Below are 22,819 nucleotides of genomic sequence, written 5' to 3' on the forward strand. Positions count from 1 at the left end.
AGTCTGGTGAACTGCAATGTGACTTTTGTGGAAGATCCATCCTGTGTCCAGCAAGAATTAACGAGAATCTCCTACTGTCCCAGCCATACTCTATTGAGATTTTTGTGATTCTTTCTCTATTAGAATCTTCCTTTGCTTATGCATGTGTTATGCACCGAACAGGTTGCAGCTTGAGGGGAGAGAGGGTACACACCTACATGTCTCTTACATACCTACACATCTCCCATACCCATCAGAACACTTGGTATGCGGCAGGTGTTCAACTTAAGAAAGAGGGCAGGATAGGCCGGGCGCGGTGGCTCAAGCCTGTAATCCCAGCACTTTGGGAGGCCGAGACGGGCGGATCACGAGCTCAGGAGATCGAGACCATCCTGGCTAACACGGTGAAACCCCGTCTCTACTAAAAATACAAAAACTAGCCGGGCGAGGTGGCGGGCGCCTGTAGTCCCAGCTACTCGGGAGGCTGAGGCAGGAGAATGGCGTGAACCCGGGAGGCGGAGCTTGCAGTGAGCTGAGATCTGGCCATTGCACTCCAGTCCGGGCGACAGAGCGAGACTCCGCCTTAAAAAAAAAAAAAAAAAAAGAAAGAGGGCAGGGACGCATTCCACAGATTTAGCACCTCTTCTATGCCAGATACTGAAAAGCCTCATGTCCTCAAACTTTAGACCCAGGGATCCAGAGCTGTCAGGTCACTTATCTATATCAGCCTCATTTGTATCATGTACAACGCAAGAAGTTGCACGAGATGATTGCTCTGAGACAGTAACACTCAACAGGAGATGGTTTTCCTCTCAGGGATTGGCACTCTCTGAAACTATTTTGGGTTGTCTCAATGGGGATGGAGATGCACTCGTGTCGTGTGGGTGGAGCCCAGGGATGCTGCTCACTACCCTTCAGTGCACAGGACAGTCCCTCACCACACATGATGATATGGCTTCAAATGTCAATAGTTCACTGTGGTCAAAACTCTGCTGTAAAACATAGAAAGTATTTTTTTATTTATTGGGATTTCTCAACAATCCAAGAGGCTGGACCTTCACTCTGGTGGGCAGATCTTTCTCTGGGAGCTTGATGGTGGGGACCCAACTAGGCATGGCTTAGTGTACCCTGTCCCTGCTTGTGATTTGGAGACTTAACTAATTCTAGTTCATGTTTTCACAGTAATTGGCAGCCTGAAAAATTTTATACATATGAATGCATCTACATGGGGAAGGCTGGTTTCTGGCTCACAGATCCAAGTGAGCACTATTGGGAGAAACACTGGATCTGCGAGAAGCCACAGATTTGCTGAGCTTGCTTCTTTTCTCTGTCCCCAGGCTTGTAAAAGATTGTTCTGATGTGTGACCTCATAGCAATTTACTAAGCGCTCTGCAGAATAGGAAGTCTCTGAGCCCCACTCTCCCTGGTAGGACTTTCTCCTCTTGCCTCCACTCTAATTCTGCGTGGGGAATATGTAAAAGGACACCTTGAAGAAACAATAAGCAAAACGTAGTGTGTAGGACTGTCTCCAAAACAATCCAGGTTTCCTAGACAAAAAAATGGCATGAATAAAGGAGGATGTCTGATTACCAGAATATAAAAAAAATTGTAAGAGGCACAACGAGATCAACCTGTGAACCGTGACTGGATTTTGATTTGATTCTTGAGTAAATCACAACATTTGAGTATGCAATGGGTATCTAGAAGTATTAAGTCTTTTAAAAATTAATTTATTAGGTGTGCTAATAGCATGGTAGTTTTCTGTCTTTATCTATACCTATATCTTATCTATATATCTATCCATCCTATCTATCTATCTATCTATCTATCTATCTGAATTATATGGTAGCAAATCATACTATGAAATTATGGTAAAGTTTTGTAGTATGTGAGATTTTACTTAAAATAATAAATTTAAAAAGTGGATAGCTTATATATAAAAAAACAGAATTTGTCAAGTGATTATAATTGTTGAAGCTGAGACATAATTCATTATATATACATATTTTTCCTTTGTGTCTGGTGGCTTTTTCTGTATAACACTTAAGTTAATCAATGTAATTTGTAATAACTCATATAAAGTAAACATGATTCAAAAAGGGACTCAGCAAACTAGTAATAGAAAGAAAATGCGCGGTGGCTCAGGCATGTAATCCCAGCACTTTGGGAGGCTGAGACAGGCAGATCACTTGAGACCAGGAGTTTGAGGCTAGCCTGCCCAACATGGTGAAACCTCGTCTCTATTAAAAATACAAAAAAATGAGCCGGGCATGGTAGGTTCATGTGATTCTTGTGCCTTAACCTCCACCGGCTGAGAAAGGAAATGCCTTAACCTAAAAAAGGCACCAGCCCAGAGTCCTACCATTAATATCATACTGAACAGTGTAGTGTTAACATTTCATTTAGGCCAGGCTTGGTGTCTCACGCCTGTAATCCCAGCACTTTGGGAGGCCGAGGCGGATCATGAAGTCAAGAGATCGAGACCATCCTGGCTAACACGGTGAAACCCTGTCTCTACTAAAAATACAAAAAATTAGCCAGGGGTGGTGGTGGGCGCCTGTAGTCGCAGCTACTTGGGAGGCTGAGGCAGGAGAATGGTGTGAACCTGGGAGGCAGAGCTTGCAGTGAGCCGAGTTCACGCCACTGCACTCCAGCCTGGGCGACAGAGCAAGACTTAGTCTCAAAAAAAAAAAAAAAAGAAAGAAAGAAAGAAAGAAAAAAACATTTCATTTCAACGCAGGCAAAATACACAGGTTCTAACAGTTACAACTTCTTCTCAACATTATACTGACGGGCCTAGCAGAGGCAGTAAAACCAAAAGGAAACAAAAACAAACAAAATAAACAAAAGTACTTAAAACTGGAAAGGAAGATACAAAACTATCATTGTTTCACAGATGACATTATTTGTGTTCTCAGAGACCGAAGGATCTACGCACACCTTTAGACTCTTTTTTTTTTTTTTTGAGACGGAGTCTCACTCTGTCCCCCAGGCTGGAGTGTGGTGGCGCTATCTTGGCTCACTGCAAGCTCCGCCTCCCGAGTTCACACCATTCTCCTGCCTCAGCCTCCCGAGTAGCTGGGATTATAGGCGTCCACCACCATGCCCAGCTAATTTTTTGTATTTCAGTAGAGAGGGGGTTTCACTATGTTGGCCAAGTTGGTCTCAAACTCCTGACTTCACGATCCGCCCGCCTCGGCCCCCCGAAGTGCTGAGATGACAGGCATGAGCCACCGCGCCCGGCCTATGTATTTATTTTGAGACGGAATCTCACTCTGTAGCCCGGGCTGGAGTGCAGTAGCGCAATCTCGACTCACTGCAACCTCCACCTCCTGGGTTCAAGCGATTCTCCTGCCTCAGCCTGCCAAGTAGCTGGGATTACAGGCACGTGTCACCAAGCCTGGCTAATTTTCTTTTATTTTTATTTTATTTTATTTTACTTTTGAGACGGAGTCTCTCTCTTTCGCCCGAGCTGGAGCTGGAGTGCAGCGCACGATCTCGGCTCACTGCAAGCTCCGCCTCCCGGGTTCACGCCATTCTTCTGCCTCAGCCTCCCGGGTAGCTGGGAGCACAGGCGCCCGCCACAGAGCCCGGCTAATTTTTCTATTTTTAGTAGAGACGGGGTTTCACCATGTTAGCCAGGATAATCTCGATCTCCTGACCTTGTGATCCGCCTGCCTCGACCTCCCAAAAAGCTTGAGATTGCAGGTGTGAGCCACTGCGCCCGGCCGCACACCTTTAGAATCTTAAGTGTGTAGCAAGTTTTCTGAATTCAAAATCAGTACAGAGATTAATTGGTCTTATAAATCAAGAAGAAACTAATAGAAAAAGAAATATTTAGAAAGATAACATTTCTCATAGCACAGACAGATTAAGGGGCCATAATGACTGCAGATAGTTCAATGTTTTTGAGTAAAAATTCCAAATGTATGTATGAAGATACGTAAGTGGACCTAAATGAATGGAGAGTTATATCACATTTGTGGCTAAAAATTCAATATTATGAAGATGTTAATTATTTATTATTGTTCTAAAAAGGTATATTGTCTGGGCATGGTGGCTCACGCCTGTAATCCCAACACTTTGGGAGGCTGAGGTGGGTGGGTCACTTGGGGTCAGGAGTTTGAGACCAGCCTGGGCAACATGATGAAACCCTGTCTCTACTAAAAATACAAAAATCAGCTGGGCGTGATGGCACATGCCTGTAGTTCCAGCTACTCAGGGGCCTGAAGCAGGAGAATTGCCTGTACCTGGGAGGTGGAGGTTGCAGTGAGCCGAGATCACACCACTGGACTCCGGCCTGGGTGACAGAGCGAGACTCTGTCTCAAAAAAAAAAAAAAAGAAAAGAAAAGAAAAGAAAAAAAAGAATGGAATCATATTTATAAACCCATTAATAAAGCATTAGTAAAAAGAAGATTCACTATGTTAATGGATTTGAAGACTTTATATTGTACTGATGTTCATTCTTCTTCAGTTGATCTGTGAATCTGACACAAATATACTTTTGAAATATATCAAAATTTGGAGGAATTGAAGCTGATTTCAAAATTCCATGAAAGCATTTTTTCCAGGAGTAGGCCATGATCTCTTGAATGAGAAGTAGGTAGAGGTTGTCCCGGAACGTTGTCATGACTTGGCTTCAGTGCTGATGATCACACATAAACATCTCACCTTGGGTATGCAGGATAATGCAAAGGATTATTTGGTTTTTATTTACTAATATAATTTAACGGTATAAACACAGGATAATACATCTTCTGACCATGTCGTCTTTTGATCTTTTGTGGATGTAATTACCTCATTCTTAACGCATGATCTTTCTGTGTTGACCCTCCACACGTCAGCATCATCAGGAAGCAGAGGTGAGGGGCCTGCGTGCAGCATAAGAAGGGACGTCCCACTGTGAATAGATTATCCATCCTTCATCTGGCATAGCCTAAGACCAAACCAGGAAACCATAAAGTCACCACATCCATTGGAGGCAAAGGGCATATCCACTAGAAGGGCCCACTGGCCTTGCAGGACATGGTACCAAAACACTTGAAGGACAGATGCATGGCTGTCTTTGGGGAGTGGGCCCATAAGTGGTGTGGAGCCAGGTGCTGACCTGTAGTGACCATCCTGGGTGCCAGAAGCAGAGAGTGCACAGATGAAAGAGGACCAGTCACCATCTCTGCCCCTGCTGAATACTGTAGACCAGAGATGCCACTTGGAAACGAACACATAAGATTGAATAAACAGATGCAGGCACAATTCATACTGAAGGGTCGGTGCTGCCTCATGTGTATGCCAGAGCCCTGAACTCAGCCTGGGGCCATGCCCAGTGGTCCCCAAAGTTATCTTATTAGCATCTCTGGCAGTCAAATTGAAGTCAAAACCATGAAAAAAAATGTCTTGGCAAATGGGCAAAGGAACAAGTCTCACAGCTACTTTAGACTTCTGATCAACCCTATGTGTGGGACCAAGGGTCTAGATTGTGTCAAAGAGGAGATACAGGGACAAGAGCTGGCCTGAACAGATGGCAGGCACTGGAGGGGACTTTGGAAATGTTGAGGTAGGTGATTTCCTGACTGGGAAAGCTTCACTACAAGCTTCACTGAGGGCCTGATAACACTCCTGCAATGCACTTGCAGCCCTAGTTGAACCCAGGCACCAGAGGGTGACTTCCTTTGAGGCAAACACTCAAAAGCTTTGGTCTCAGAGGTACAGAATTCAGGCAGGTGCCATGTTTTTTAAGTCAAAAGGCAGTATGGTATCCCTTAACAATATCCATAGCCAACTTTAGTGTTTCCGAGGCAATAGGCAAGGTCTTCTCAATGTGGAGAACACTCTTGGCAGGTAGGTATTGCAATTATTTCCATTTCACAGATGAGGAAACTAAGGTAAAGTCCCTAGCTGCCCTCCAGTTCCTGACCCTCTTCATCTTCCACTCGAGTGGGAGATGTAAGTAAAGATGTCCACATCTTTACTGACTTTGCTTGGGTGAGTTAGGCCTCCCCCAATCTGGGATTTTCTGACCACCACCAAGCACACATTTTACTGGATTACATCTATAAGAATTGCATGCCTGAGACTATTCAGAATTGTCTAGAGCTATTTCAACAAATTGGATAACCTAGGTAAAATGGACCAATTCTACAAATACACAACCTACCAAACTGAATAATAAATGAATAAAAATTTGAACAGACCTATAACTAGGAGGGAGATCAATGCAATAATCTAAAGCCTTCCAGCAAATAATTACCTAGGACCAGCAAATAGTGAAGCAGCAATGTAGAGGCTACTGTTAAATGTTTTGTAGGTTAAAACATCTTTTAAGGCCGGGTTTGGTGGCTCAGGTCTGTAATCCCAGCACTTTGGGAGGCTGAGGCTGACGAATTACGAGGTCAGGAGATCGAGACCATCCTGGCTAACACCGTGAAACCCCGTCTCTACTGAAAATACAAAAAATTAGCCAGGCATGGTGGCGGGCGCCTGTAGTCCCAGCTACTTGGGAGGCTGAGGAAGGAGAATGGCGTGAACCTGGGAGGCGGAGCTTGCAGTGAGCCAATATTACACCACTGCACTCCAGCCTGGGGAACAGAGGGAGACTCCGTCTCAAAAAAAAAAAAAAGAAAAAAAGGAAAATCTGTTAAAAGATAGTCATACCTCAAGTGATTTTGAACCCTAAGTAACTGTATCTCTACATTGCCACAGTGTGGCAGAATAGTGCCAATAAAGCAACAGCAGCAGCTAAAACAAAATCAATCAGCTCTACTAGTTCATGGAAGAGTGAAATCTGAAATTATGTGTGGGTCCATGTTTCAGTTGTATAATTAGTAACCAGGACTGAAAAATTGACCAAGTGAAAAATATGTAACATAAATCAGTATAATGATAATACTTTAAACAATTGATTATTTGTGATGACATAGGAATTTGATTCTGAGCAAGATTTCTGACTGGCGCATGACAACGTACTGCTTTAGTTCCTTTACATGGCCATGGAGCATACCATGAGAACAGCCCTGTAAGTTCGGGAGAACCCTCTGTAAGCCTTGGTTTCCTCTTTGATAAAGCAAAGACAGTGTAGGACTCCTCATGCAGGGTGGTAAGATTTAATGAGCACAGGTGAGGCAAGGATTCCGCATCGAGCAGGAAAGGCACTGGAGTCCAAACAGTGGCCCTGCCTCATGACCACGTGCTTGTGCTGTTCTCTGGGAGTGGTGTAAGGAACCCACGGTATCATCACAGTATTATTAGGATGGCTGGGAAATGCCAGTGACACCCATGCACATACAAAACCAAAGCTGAATGCTGGGAGAGCCTGTCTGGCCCTGTCCAGGCCTATCTAAAATCTCCACAATGACAGTCACGCTATTGTGTTACACTATTTTCATACACACTTGCCTGAGAAAACCTTTCATCTCAGCCTTTCTTGTGTTTTGTTTTTGCTGGTGGTGGTGGCAGCTGGGTGGGTGGGTAGGTGGGGATCTCTTTCCCGGGGCAGCACAGGATCCAGAAAGCTTGGGTATTACCTGGGGAAGACATCACATGAGATGCGCTGTCCACCTCATGCCTACCAGCAGCTGACACCACCACATCCAAATCTGGATGGTCCTTTGAGGTCAGGGAGCTTCCGTTCTAAGACGGGATGAACTGTGACCCGCCTCGGCCTCCCAAAGTGCTGAGATTACAGGCATGAACCACTGTGCCTGGACTACACATCAAGGATTTTCAAACTGATACATGGAAGAGCATAGAGTTAGCAGAGACAAACAAATAGTTGAAGACAAAGAAGAAGAGTCTTTAATGAGATGGCGTGTATACAAAGCTAACTAAAGATAGAGCCATCACTGTAGACTAGTGGGGGAAATATTAAGCCCTTTTTTTTTTTTTGAGATGGAGTCTAGCTCTGTCGGCCAGGCTGGAGTGCAGTGGCACGAACTCGGCTCACTGCAAGCTCCACCTCCCGGGTTTACTCCATTCTCCTGCCTCAGCCTCCTGAGTAACCGGGACTACAGGCCCGCCGCCACACCCGGCTAATTTTTTGTATTTTTAGTAGAGACGGGGTTTCACCATGTTAGCCAGGATGGTCTCGATCTCCTGACCTCGTGATCCACCCACCTCGGCCTCCCAAAGTGCTGGGATTACAGGCGTGAGCCACCACGCCCGGCCTATTAAGCACTTTTAAACCTAGGGCAAAGTTAACTGTTATTGGTATTTAATTGATAATGCATTGTATTCCCCTCTATTCTCCGTACAATAATAAAGACACTATAGATTCAAATATGAAAGATAAAAGTAGAACGTTTAGACTCACAAGCAAATGTTTATCTGACAGAGGGGCCAGATTTTTTCTTTTTGTTGCTCAAGCTAGAGTGCAGTGGCTAGTTACAGGCACAATCATAGTGCACTGTGGCCTTGAACTCCTGGCCTCACGCAGTCCTACTGTCTCAGCCTCCTGAATAATTGAGACAACAAGCACCTGCCACAGTGGCCAGTTTCAGCAGTTTTTTTTTTATATAAGAAGAGTAATCAATAAAGGAAAAGGGTCTGACAAATTTTAATGTATTGAACCTGGGAGACTCAAAAGACAAGAAACACAGTGTAATAAAAATATGCACTATGCACAATACAAAGGAAATTAGCATGCAGAGTAGAAAGGAATGAACACACAATTACCAAATAAGAAAGTAAGCAAAATATACTTAACAGAAGATAAAAGACCATATATGAAAAAAAGAATCCATCTCCTTGGTAATGAGGAAATAGCCCAATAAAATGTTATACAGATAATATTTGACATGGATTAGAAGGACAAATAGCAAGCTGAGACTCCTAAGTGGTGATGACCACAGCAGGCACGGCCCTCTGTGAGCCCGGTGACCATGGCAGCCCCGGTGGGGCCGCGAGTGTCTGGGCTCCTAGGGAGGCACCTGTGGCTCCCACGGGACGGATGAGGACGCCAAGGCCAGGAGGCCCTGCTGCCACCGCGGGACGGCCCCTCTAGCCCCCAGCTTTCCGTAGTTCTCTGGGCCCCTTTGCAGTGGGGACTGGATCCTGAGGGGCCGAGCTTGAGGGATCCTGAGCTCGGGCCAGGACGCTTCCCTTGCGGATGGCGAAGCTGAGGTCCAGAGGAGGGCAGGGGCAGCTCCCGGGGCTCCCTAGGAAAAGGGAGCCGACCTCGGGGTTGGGGTCACAAGGAGCACTCCTGTGACCTCCAGGGCAGCCCTAGAGCCGGGGAGGAGGAGACAACGGGGACTTTTCATCCACCCCCGGGCAGAGGCTCAGCCTGTGCCGCGCGACCCAAAGCTGCTTCCAGCCAGCCGGAGCCGCGGCCCCTTTAGGAGGGGGCGGTGCCTGAGTCTGGGCGCCAGAGACGCGAGGGCGGCGGGGCCGAGTTGCTGGCATCAGAGCGAGGCCTGGGGAGAGGCGTCCTCGTCGTCGTCACATCAGGGCCACGGCAGAGGCTGCGGCGGTGGCGGCAGCTTCCAAGGGGCGGTGGAGGACAAGGCAGCCTCGCCGGTAAGTGGCGGGCGCTTGCAGCCCACAGGGGACTCGCCCGGGCCGGCCCGGCTTCTTCCCTGCGGCTCCCTGCCTCCGGGCCCTGACTTCCTCGTGGGGGCCGCTGTGGGGTCCGTGGCAGCGCCCGCACCCCCGCCGGGAAAGCTGTGCCCCGTCCCACCCGCGTCCAGCGCAGGGGAGCGCCCTGGCCGGGAGCCGGCGGCGAAGCAGCAGGGTCTGAGTGCCTCCGAGCCACACGGGCTTCCAGGTTGGGGTCTGCAGTTATTATTATTATTTGTTTGTTTATTTATTTATTTATTTATTTTTGAGACGGAGTCTCGCTCTGTCGCCCAGGCTGGAGTACAGTGGCACAAACTCGGCTCACTGCAAGCTCCACCTCCCGGGTTCACGCCATTCTCCTGCCTCAGCCTCCCGAGTAGCTGGGACTACAGGCGCCTGCCACCACGCCGGGCTAATTTTGTTCTTGTATTTTTAGTAGAGACGGGGTTTCACCGTGTTATCCAGGATGGTCTCGATATCCTGACCTAGTGATCCACCTGCCTCGGCCTCCTAGAGGGCTGGGATTACAGCGTAAGCCACCGCGCCAGGCCAGGGTCTGTAGTTATTGAAGTCACAGGACGTTTAGAAAGAGACCTCACTAGAGCAGGGAACGTCTGTATTTTCAGTTATTTAAGGATAATTTCCATTCCCACCTGCAGGAGCAGGGAACGTCTGTATTTTCAGTTATTTAAGGATAATTTCCATTCCCACCTGCAGCGTATAAGAGCCCCTGTTTCTCCACTATCACACGAGCATTCCTATTTTTAAAAACTTTTTTAAAACTCCCACTTATAAGTGAGGACATACAGTATTGGATTTTCTAGGAAGCTCTAACTCTTTCCCACAGTTTACTAATATTCATTCCCACCAACAGTGGAAAACAGCGCCCCTTTCTCCAGATCCACAGCATCATTCTTATTTTTGACCGGGCTCGGTGGCTCACGCCTGTAATTCCAGCACTTTGGGAGGCCGAGGCGGGCGGATCACGAGGTCACGCCACTGCACTCCAGCCTGGGAGACAGAGTGAGACTCCGTCTCAAAAAACCAAAACAAAAAAAGCCCGGTTATCTTTGTAGGAATAGGAATACGTATTCCAATAAGTGTGAGATACCTGCCTGCGGTTTTGAATTACAGTTTTCTGATGAAGCATGATTTTGAGGATCTTCTCGCTTACTTGTTGTTCAGTTTGATGAACTGTCTACCCAGGTTCATTGCCAAATACTAGATTGGATTTTTTTGCTACTTCATTGTGCGTGGGGGTGTAGGGGGGAGAGGGTGGTTGAGACAGAGTCTCGCCCTGTTGTCCAGGCTGGAGTGCAGTGGCATGATCTCCGCTCATTGCAACCTCCACCCTCCACCTCCCAAGTTCAAGCGATTCTGGTGCCTCCACCTCCCCAGTAGCTGGGATTACAGGCATAGGCCACTACGCCCGTCTAATTTTTGTATTTTTAGTACAGACGGGGTTTCACCATGTTGGCCAGGTTGGTCTCAAGGCCAGGATCACTCCTGGCCTCAAGTGATCTGCTTGCCTTGGTCTCCCAAAATACCGGGATTACAGGCATGAGCCACCTCGCCCAGCCTCTCAAAGCTGTTTATTGAGCAGAGGCTGCTTTCCTCATTGTGTCTTTGTAAAAGTGAGGTGACTATGTATATGTTTGGATTGATCTTTTTTTGTGTTCTCTCTTCTTGTCTATGGCTCCAGGTTTTTGTGCAAATATCAAATATCCTGCATAACTATAGCTTGGCAATGTAATTTAGTATCGGGGATTCTGAGTCCTCAGGATTTCATTTTATTTCTCAGGATATCCTTTGGAGATTTAGGGCCTGTTGTGGGTCCTTGTGATTTTTAGTGTTGTGTATTAATATGTATTTAATTTCACTTTCTTGGCACATCATAAAGGTCCATAATTAGTGTTACATGGGACATTTGGATACGTCTGTATATTGGGTAATGATCAAATCAGGGTGTTTGCCATTTCTGTTTCCTAACACAGGTATTATTCTGTGTGGAGAGAACATTCAGAAGCCTTCCTTCCAGCTCCTTTGAAATCTGCAATACGAAATCGTTAACCAGAGTCATCCAGCTGTGAAATAGAACACCAGACTGTTCCTAACAGGTAAGGGGAACTTGGTTTCCATAACCAATTCCTCCCCATTACCGCTCATCCCCCAGCCTCTCATAACCAACAATGCCCTTTCGGTTGTTTATGATAATGTTTTTTAGATTTGAGTGAGCCTGGGCACTGTTTGTCATTCTGGGCCTAACTTATTTCATTTAACAGAATGTGTTCCAGGTTCAACTGTGTTGCTCCAAGTGACATGTTATTATTTTGATGGCTGAAGTGTTTTGCCTTGTGTGTATATACACCAGAGGTTTTTAAAAATCTTTTCATCTGTGGATAGACAGGTAAGTTGGTTGCATTATCCTGGCTTTTGTGAATGATGCTGCAATAAACATGGGAAGTCAAGTATCTCTAGATAATACAGATTTCATTTGTTTTGAAGGTATATCCAGAAGATGAATTGCTAGATTGTATGGTATCTGTATTTTCAATTCTTTGAGGAACCTCTAACTTATTTTGTTAACTTTTAACTTCAGGGGTACACGTGGGAGTTTGTTATATAGTTAAACTTGTGTTGTGAGGGTTTGTTGTACAAATTATTTCTTCAGCCTAGTACCCATTAGTCATTGTTCCTGATCCTCTCCCTCCTCCCACCCTCTGCCTTCTGATAGGCCTCAGTGTGTGTCCTTCCCCTCCATGTGTCCATGTATTCTCATCATTTCGCTCCCACTTATAAGTGAGGACATACAGTATTGGAGTTTCTAGGAACCTCTAACTCTTTCCCACAGTTTACTAATATTCATTCCCACCAACAGTGGATAACAGCGCCCCTTTCTCCAGATCCACAGCATCATTCTTATTTTTAGAAATCTTTATTCTTTTAGCAATATTCATTCCAATAAGCAGGAGATGCTATCTGAATGTGTTCACGAATTCTGTTTGTGGAATTAACAGTGTTGTTGAGGTTCTTATCTATCACCTGTTGGTCCATTTTACCTGTCCTTTGCAGAATGGTCTGTGGAGGTTCTTTGACAAATAGTTTTTTTTGCTACTTTTTAGTGTTTTTTCCTGTATACAGGTTTAAGAACAACCCATTATGAGTTATATGATTGCCTGAAATGCTTGCTTACTCGTTAGAATGCATTTCAATTTGTAACATCGGTTTTTGTTTTTCCTTTGAGATGAAGTCTCGCTTTGTTGTCCAGGCTGGAGTACAGTGGTGCAAACTTGGCTCCACTGCGGTCTCCACCTCCTAGGTTCAAGGGATTTTCCTGCCTCAGCCTCCCAAGTAGCTGAGATTACAGGTACACACCACCATGCCTGGCTAATTTTTGTATTTTTAGTAGAGGTGGGGTTTCATGATGTTGGCCAGGCTGGTCTTGAGCTCCTGACCTCAAGTGATCCACCCACCTTGGCCTCCCAAAGTGCTGAGATTATAGACATGAGCCACGGTGCCTGGCCATAATCTAGAACATAGGTTTTTTTGTTTGTTTGTTTTTAAGTGCAGGGGTACATGTGCAGGTTTGTTGCATAGGTAAACTTGTGTTTTCGGAGTTTGTTGTGAAGATTATTTCATCACCCAGACATGAAGCCTAGTACCCATTAGTGATTTTTCTTGATCCTCTTCTTCCTCTCACTCTCCACCCTCTGATAGGCCTAGTGTGGTTGTTCCCCTCTGTCTCCATGTGTTCTTATCCTTTAGCGCACTTATAAGTGAGAACACGCAGTATTTGCGTTTCTGTTTCTGTGTTAGTGTGTTAAGAATAATGGCCTCTAGTTCCATCCATGTTTCCGCAAAGAACGTATTTAGTTCATTTTTATAGCTGCATAGTATTTCATGCTGTATATGTACCACATTGTCTTTTTCCAGTTTACCACTGATGGGCATTTAGGTTGATTCCATGTCTTTGCTATTGTGCATAGTGTTGCAGTGAACATACACATGCATGTATCTTTATAATTTATATTCTTTTAGGTATATCCCCAGTAATGGGATTGCTCTGTCTTTAGGTCTTTGAGGAATTGCCACAGTGTTTTCCACAATGGTCGAATGAATTTACACTCCCACCTGCAGTGTATAAGCATTCCTTTTTCTCCACAACTTTGCCAGCATTTGTTTTTATTTTTATTTTGTAAAATTTTATTTCAATGGTTTTTGGGGAACAGGTGGTTTTTGGTTATGTTGGGGTGATCAGACCCAACACCAGGCTGTGGAGGTGACGAAGTCCAGTGGAGTCAAAGGAATGAGAAAAGACAAGAGAGAAAGTGGGACCAGGGGGCTGATGCTAGTATGGAGGCTGGGAAGGCCCGGAGAGCTCTGGGAGCCCATGCTATTTATTGGTGATCAAACAAAGAAACAGGTGGTGAGGATGTGGGGGTTGAAAGGAAGTACTGTATCAAGAGCGAGTGAACTACAGCTGTGATGGTTTAGCATTTTCTTTGAAACATGTGGCTACATGGGATAATGGGAGTGCTAGAAGCCAGGAGCCAGAAAGTCTGGACACATTCCAAAGGCCAGGAGGAGATTTACCCTGGACCCTGGACATGTTCCAAGCCCTGCCTCAGCTTCTCTCCCAAAACTCAGCTTTCCTCCCAGCAAGTTACACGGATAAGTTCTTTAGTGGTGATTTCTGAGATTTTGGCGCACCCATCACCCGAGCAAGTATACACTGGACCCAGTGAGCTTCTGTTGTTATTTATATTTACTTATTTTTTTGAGACAGAGTGTCACCATGTCACCTGGGCTGGAGTGCGGTGGTGCAATCTCAGCTCATTGCAGCCTTCAGCTCTAGGGTTCCAGCAGTTCTCCTGCCTCAGCCTCCAGAGTAGCTGGGATTACAGGCATATACCACCCTGCCTGACTAATTTTTGTATTTTTTTTTTAGCAGAGATGGGGTTTCACCATGTTAGTCAGGCTAGTCCCAAACTCCTGGCCTCAAGTGATCTGCCCGCCTGAGCCTCCCAAAGTGCTGGGATTATAGGTGTGAGCCACCACACTGGGCTAACAATGAGTTTTTTCCTTCAGGTGTGTGTGTGTGTGTTGCCCTTCTTTCAAAGTGGAACACAGATTTAGGGTCTCAAAGTGCACCCTCAACCTGTGTTTTCATTAAAGGCATTTTATGGCTTAAGGTCTTTTGATTTGTTCTGAGATCATTTTTGAGTTGATTTGCATACATCATGTAAAATAAGGGTTCAGTTTCTATCTTCTGCATATGGATATCATTTTTCTGACAGCTATTTACTGAGTGGCCTCTGCCTTCTACATTGTGTCTTTGTGGTGTGCTTTATAAAAGTGAGTTGACTATGGATACAGTTGTGTTGATCATTTGCTTCCCCTTTTTTGCCCCTGGTGGCTGTAGGTCTTTGTTTTCATGCAAGTGCCATGGATTTTGCATAACTATAGATTTGCAGTGTCATTTGATATCAGAGATAGTGAGTCCTCACACTTTTGTTGTTTCTCAGGATTTCTTTGGCTATTCGGAGCTTTGTGGTTCCCTGTGATTTTGAGCAATGTGTATTCATTTTTGTTAATGTTCATATCATAAAGGTCCATAATAAAGAGGTATTCTGGGACATTTTCACACATGTATATATTAGGTAATGACCAAATTGAGGTACTTAGCATTTCTATTCCTTCATACAGGTATTGTTTTTGGGTGGAGAGAATGCTGAAAATCCTCCCTTCTTGCCCTTTTGAAACATATATTATTTTTAATTCCAGCCACCAGGCTGAGGAAGAGAGCAACCAAATTTATTTCTTTCATGTTAGGGCAACTTTGTTTCTATAACCAATTCCTCCTCATTCTCCCTCTATCCCCCACCCCCAGTAGCCAAAATTGTGCTTTCTACTTCTTTAAGATAAATGTTTTAAGATTTCACATGAGTGATGACATGCACTGTTTGTCTTTCTGGGCCTAGCTCATTACATTTAACATAATGTTTTCCAGGTTAATCTGTGTTGCTCCAAATGACATTGTTTCATTATTTTGATGACTGAAAAGTATTCCCTTGTGTATATGTACTAGCGTGAAGGGGGCCAGCCCCTCCACACCTGTGGGTATTTCTCGCCAGGGGGGATGAGAGACTGAGAAAAGAAGTAAGACACAAAGTATAGAGAAAGAACAGTGGGCCCAGGGGACTGGTGCTCAGCATATGGAGGACCTGCACTGGCACCGGTCTCTGAGTTCCCTCAGTATTTATTGATTACTATTTTCACTATTTCAGCAAGAGGAATGTGACAGGAGAGCAGGGTGATAGTGGGGAGAAGGTCAGCAAGAAAACATGTGAGCAAAGGAATCTGTGTCACAAATAAGTTCAGGGGAAGGTACTATGCCTGGATGTGCACGTAGGCCAGATTTATGCTTTTCTCACCCAGACATCTCAGTGGAGTAAAGAATAACAGAGCAGCATTGCTGTCAACATGTCTCGCCTCCTGCCACAGGGTGGTTTTTCTCCTATCTCAGAATTGAACAAACGTACAGTCAGGTTTTATACTGAGACATTTGGTTCCCAGGGACAGGCAGGAGACAGAGGCCTTCCTCTTAGTCTCAACTGCAAGAGGCTTTCCTCTTTTACTAATCCTCCTCAGCACAGACCCTTCACGGGTGTCGGGCTGGGGGATGGTCAGGTCTTTCGCATCCCATGACTCCATATCTCAGGCTGTCACATGGGGAGAATACCTTTGTACCATACCCAGCTTTCCAGGGCAGAGGTCCCTGCGGCTTTCCGCAGTGCATTGTGCCCCTGGTTTATCGAGAATGGAGGTTGGTGATGACTTTTACCAAGCATACTGTCGGTAAACATTTTGTTAAGAAGGCACATCCTGCACAGCCCTAGATCCCTTAAACCTTCATTCCATACAATACATGTTTCTATGAGCTTAAGGTTAGGGCAAAGTTACAGATTAACAGCATCTCAGGGCAAAACAATTTTTCAGGGTACAGGTCAAAATGGAGTTTCTTATGTCTTCCCTTTCTACATAGACACAGTAACAGTCTGATCTCTCTTTTTTTTCCCTACACTGCCCAGCCCTGCTGTGCTTGAATGCCCCCAGCAAGGCCATGCGGGCAGCTGCCTGCTCTGATGGCCCAAGTGGACCATGTGTCTGAGGCTGCCCTGTATGTTTTGTTCAAAGGAGAGGCAGAAAAACAGGGAAAAAAAAAAAAAGACTACCAAGAGGAAGCTGACTCCTAACACCACCTCCCCTTCCACCTCCCCTTCCACCTCCACTACTGTCTGTGCCGGCACCATCTCCACCTCCACCACAGCAGCCTCTACCACCCCAGCCTCCACCACCCTGGCCTCCACCAGCATGGCCAGCAGCTAGGCCTCACAGGAGGGCAGCTCACCAGAGCCCCCGCCCGAATTGCATAGCAGCAGCCTGATTGACCATGAGTACATAGTGGCCAGTGCCTTCACCAGGGCTCAGGCTTTTAATTCTCCTCACACACCTGATTATGGTGAGTGGCAGAAACAGGAGGGGACGGAGCTCTAGCGGCAGCATTGAGAAAGTTGGCCTTTGGAAAACCACAGAAGGAAGTTGTGTTGTGGCATTGCTGTTCCTGTGCTAGAAATGACAGCAAGGGGTCAATGCACACTGTAATGGTGCACAGTCCCCTTAATTGATCACTACATGGAATTGAAAGATTGTTAGCAAAAAAGATGAATAAGCGAACCATCTTTTAGCTACTCCAGGCATCCTTCTTTTTCTCTATGAAATGAAATCAGAGGTTAAGTAAACCCATCTAGACTCTCTGTTCTTTATGATATTTACTATTAACAATCTGTATAACATTTATCATTAAACAGATCCTAAAACACTTTAGAATTGGGCTGCATGTCAATATTAGTTGAATGAGTAATTCTAAACAGTCTTCACTGAATTTGTGGAGCATTGTTAGTACTCCCAACTTTAAAAAGGTCCTTTAGTTAAGAGCCCCTTCGAACGTCCAATAGGGTCCACAAGGAGCCCACACCATGTCTTCTGAGAGGTCCACTGGACGATTCCACAGTGCAGTGAATAGGTTGGAGGAGCTCACAGGCTTGTATCTCATTTCCCCATGAGCCCCCACACAATGCAGTCCTCAAGGTTCCCGTCCTGTGATAAACAGTAAAAATCCACACAGTCGCCAGGCTTCAGCCCAGAAGTGGTGAGGGAGGCCATGTTGTTTGACTTGTACCTGGGGAAGAGGAGAGGCTTGGTAGTAACTGTATGAGAAGATAACTCATAAAGATACAGAGGGAGAGATTTGGTACTTTTGCAGAGAAAATAGGGGAAGTCATGAGTGAACAAGCCCACCTCCAGCATTCAGGCAGGAAATTGGAGACAGCTGATGGGGACAGGCTGAGAGCCGAGATGGTGTGGGGTCACTCTGGGGAGTTTCTGTATCACTTCCCCATGGGTCTGGAGAACTGTGTGATTACTGCTGCTATCACAAGAATGACAGGAGTAGTTGACTTCATTCTCAGACTGCAGCCCAGAGATGGTCAGGGAGGCAGAGTTGGATGGAGCTGCTGGAGCCAGAGAACCAATGCATAACATGGAAGGGTCTTTTGTTATCATTGTAGATTATGGTGGTGGGGGCACTGCTCAGGTGCTGATGGCACCAATGCACCAATGCACATATTTGCTGTCGATGCTACCACTGCTCCAGGTGCCAAAGATAGTGTTCTTTTGTCCCAGAGACCCTGACACAGAGTGGGACTGACTGAACACATCCTCCTACCAGGACCCTGCAAGAAGGGAACAATACAGAGAACAGTGAGGACAGATCAGGTCTGCTGAGAGGAGGGAGAGGTCATCATCGCAGGGGACATCCAGGAGCCTCCCTTGAATTCTCTGCAGGCAGCCACCTGTGCAATGAGTGAGGAAAGTGAGGATGCGTGGAGCCCAGGCCACAGTGGAGATGCCCCAGGCTCTGCTGCCCGAGCCCGTAGCCAGGACTGAGCTCACCATCACCTCTGATCCATCACACTGGTCCTCAGGCTGGGAGGACTCCATGCAAATCTTCCCCATTTCTGGAGGCTGTGCAAACCCCTCCTTTGACCTCAGTCTGAACTACAGCTGAGAAAAAGAAAAACTATAGAAGAAGAAAGACTTTCACCCCGGAGAGGGCGCAGAAACACCTTCATGACGCAAGACAAAGGGGGCTCTCAGCTAAGGAGCCCTAAGCGGGTGCTTAGTCCACAGCACCCTCTGGTAAATGTGGGAGTCATGTGGACTCCAGGCAGGTACTGGTTCCCAAGGATCCTGCCCTCCCCACCACCACCACTATCAAAATTTCCATCTTTTCAGATCGGCTTCTGTCATTTAGCAATGTGCATGTAACCTTTCTGCATATTATTTTGTGCCCCGGTACCACCTCCTTACTGTAGAATAATACTTCATTTTATGGGTTACCAAGGCTTGTGGATCCATTTGCTTGTTGAAGGACACATTGGTTGTTTTCAAGCTTTGACAATCATGATTAGAGTAGCTATAAGCATTTGGGTACAGGGTCTTGTGTGGTACATGTAACTCATTTAGTTAAATAGCTACAAATACATTCAGTTCAGCTAGGTTTCTAAATTGTAGGCTGAGTGTGTTCAGCTTTTTTAGAACCTGCCAACATGAGATCACCAATATTCTCATGTGTCGGAGAGATATGTCCTCACTTTGGAACATGCTAAGGCAAGGAGGGAGGTGATAGACAGTTTTGTTAGAATGATCTCTTTACAGCCGGGCGCGGTAGCTCATGCCTGTGATCCCAGCACTTTGGGAGGCCGAGGTGGGTGGATCACGAGGTCAGGAGATCAAGACTGAACACTGTGAAACCCCGTCGCTACAGAAAAAAAAAAAAAAAAAAAAAAGCCAGGCGTGGTGGCACATGCCTGTAGTCCCAGCTACCAGGGAGGCTGAGGCAGGAGAATTGCTTCAACCAGGGAGAGGGAGGTTGCAGTGAGCCCAGGGGAGGCCGAGGCAGGCAGATCACCTAAGGTCAGGTGTTCGAGACCAGCCTGACCAACATGGAGAAACCCCATGTCTACTAAAAATACAAAATTAGCCAGACATGGTGGCACATGCCTGTAATCCCAGCTACTCGGAATGCTGAGGCAGAAGAATCACTGGAACCCAGGAGGTGGAGGTTGCAGCGAACCAAGATCATGCCACTGCATTCTAGCAAAAGGATTATCTGTGCATTTATTCAGGTCTTCTTTAAGACCTGCATCTAAGCAACGTTTTATGACTTCTAGTGTGTAAAACAACAATTTTTGTCATACTTATCCTAAAGTATTTCATGTTTTATGCTATTTTCAATGTATTGACTTTTCAATTACTGATGGTTCGTTACTGATATGGAGAATACAATTCCCTTCTGCATCCCTGTATTGTATCCCAAGGCTCATATTAAAACTCAGACCAGCAGCATCTCTGAGTCACTTCTAGACTCTGAGCTGAGATGAACCCCAACCCACCCCTCTTGCCTTCTTCTATGTCAACACTGAGAGATTTTACCCCTGAGCAAGGGATGTCTGCCTGTGAAATGTTAGCAAGGTAGGACTTCATTTGACCTACTTGTCAGTGGGAGCTCCAGTGCTGTTGGTGTGACAACAGATGTCACCCCCTGAGTTAGATTTGGTCAGAGTCACCAGCAGGGGTGACTTCACCAGGCCAGGAGAATAGAAGGGAGGTTTTTGTCTGACTTCCTCATGGGTCTGGAGCACTGTGTGAGTCTTAGAGTTGCCATGCCATGTACAACAGTAATAGTCAGCCTCATCCTCAGGCTGGAGCCCAGATATATGCAGAATCCCTGCATTGGCTGATGCATGTTGGATCCAGAGAAGCGGCTGGGAACTCCAGAGCCTTGGCCCTTGTCTGAGTCTGAGTGGTAGTACAGGAGATACCGGGGAGGGCTCCCTGGCTTTTGTTGGTACCATCTTATCCAGAAGTCACCAACACTGAAGCCACTGCTCAGCGTGCAGGTGAGTCTGGCTGGCGCTCCAGAAGATGCGGAATGGGAAGATGGCTGAGTCAGAACAGGCTGGGAGAGGGAACCTGAAAACACAGACATCATGGGTAATAAGGCAATTCCCAGGGTAAAGTTTCTCGTAGGTCTGAGCCACAGGGGATGGTGTAGACTGGACACTGAGTCTCGGTTTATAAGGACTTTCCCTACCTGTGCAGTGAGAGAGGAGCATGAGAAGGAGAAGAGTCCAGGCCATGGTGGACAGAGTCCCTGAGCCCTAACAGTGGGCCTGGGCTGCCCCAGGTCTCCTTTTCTTCTCCACCCTCTGCCAGAGGAGGGGCTGCTCATGCAAATGAGTTTCCTTCCAAGAATTGCCCAGCCCCTCCCTGAGCCCCGGGGCTGAAGCTCAGCTCACACTGCAGACTCAGGAGGAGGAAGGTTTGGTTCCCCCTTGGGAGGGCCCTGGGAGGAAGCACCTGCCGAAACCGTGCACAGGTCTCTGTTTAGGGGACTCTGCCAGGCCAGAGAGGACACAACTCCTGAGTCCCCATCTTTGAGCACAGGGCACAGGTTCCTTGGAGTGAATGGCTCTTCCTAAGCAGCTGTGTAGGGACCATAGGGCAGTCCTGTGGCATCCCCTGCTGGTTGCAAGGCACACACCTCCCGATATAGTGTGGATGTGCGTCCTCTTTAAATCTCCTGTTGAAACATAATCCCCAGTGTTGGACGAGGCAGCTGGTGGGAGATGGTTGGGTCATCGGAGAGGATTCCGCAAGGCTTGGTGCTGTCCTCATGACAGTGAGTGAGTTCTTGCAAGATCTGATTGTTTAGATGTGTGGAACTTCCCCGCTTACTTTCTTTCTTGCTCCCACTCTGCCATGAGAGATGTCTGCTCCCACTTCATGTTCCACCAAGTAAAATCCCCTTGAGGTATCCTCAGAAGCCAGGCAAATGCAGGCACCATGACTCTTGTACAGCCTGCAGAATCATAAGCCAATTCAACCTCTTTTATTTGTAAATTTTCCAACCTCGAGTATTTCTTTGCAGCAAGCAAGAATGTCCTAACACAGATCACTGGTGCTGAGAAATAAAGTATTTTGCTAAAAGATACCTGATAGTACAAAAGCATCTGTGGAACTCAGTCATGGGCAGAGGTTGGAAGGGTTTAGGGGGCTCAGGAGAAGACAGTGTGAAAGGAAAATAGATCTTGGGAGCCCACCCAAGCTGGGAACTGCTTAGAGCAAACCTACCTCCCATTCTATTGAAAGTCTCCCCTCTGCTCACTGAGATAAATGCATATCTTATTGCCTCCTTTGGAGAGGCTCATCAGAAACTCAAAATAATGCGACCGTGTGTCTCTTATCTAAGACTGGAAGTCCCTTCCCCGCTTTAAGTTGTCCTGCCTTCACCTGGAGCTGCCCCACCTTTCCAGACTGAACTGACGTACATCTTACACATGATGATCGATGTCTCATGTCTCCCTAGAATGTATAAAACCAAGCTCTACTCCTACCACCTTGGACACATGTCATCAGGATCTCCTGAGGCTGTTACAGATGTGCCTCCTCAACCTTGGCAAAATAAGCTTTCTAAGTTAACTGAGACCTGTGTCAGATTTTGGGGGTTCACAACAGGAAGATTAGAAAATGCTTCGAACTTTATAGAGACTGGCTCAATGGTTGTGATCAAAATGCTGATGGTGTTATGAACAATGAAGTATAGGCTGTCAACGTCTCAGATGGAAAGCGAGTAACTTATTGGGAACTGGGACAAATATCTCCCATGTTATGCCTTAGGAAAGAGTTTGGCTGAATTCTATTCATGTTCTAGGAATCTGTGGAAGTTGGAACTTCAGAACCATCATTTAGAGTAAAAAAAAAAAAACAAAAAAAACCTAAATAAAAATTTAAAAAATTAAATAAAAACTTAAAAAACTAAATAAAAATTTTATATAGTTTACTTTTGTTTTGATTTGTTTTGTTTTCACAAGTACATTATTTAACTTGGAAGTCAGATCTTATTAAAAGGATATGTGAATTTTTTAAAATTATACTTTAAGTTCTATGGTACATGTGCACAATGTGCAGATTTGATACATATGTATACATGTGCCATGTTGGTTTGCTGCACCCATCAACTCGTCATTTACATTAGGTATTTCTCCTAATGCTATCCCTCCCTGAGTCTCCCACCCTGTGACAGGCCCTGGTGTGTGATGTTCCCCGCACTGTGTCCAAGTGTTCTCATTGTTCAATTCCCACCTATGAGTGAGAACGTGCGGT

The 22,819-nt window shown here is 45.9% G+C and overlaps 1 long non-coding RNA gene and 1 pseudogene across 1 annotated transcript; one reads left to right on the forward strand and one right to left on the reverse strand.

Annotated features, from left to right (window-relative positions):
• The window catches only part of LOC117096518, a 51,915-nt pseudogene extending 29,415 nt beyond the window's left edge, over positions 1–22,500 (reverse strand).
• On the forward strand, positions 9,011–19,406 carry LOC117096658. The gene is made up of 4 exons (XR_004442569.1): positions 9,011–9,490; positions 11,524–11,646; positions 11,812–11,936; positions 18,275–19,406. It is a non-coding gene; the product is annotated as an uncharacterized LOC117096658 (long non-coding RNA).
• Positions 22,501–22,819: the final 319 nt, after the last annotated feature.

The sequence above is a fragment of the Trachypithecus francoisi genome, unplaced genomic scaffold (assembly GCF_009764315.1).
Source record: "Trachypithecus francoisi isolate TF-2019V2 unplaced genomic scaffold, Tfra_2.0 Lachesis_group14, whole genome shotgun sequence".
Lineage (NCBI taxonomy): Eukaryota > Metazoa > Chordata > Mammalia > Primates > Cercopithecidae > Trachypithecus > Trachypithecus francoisi.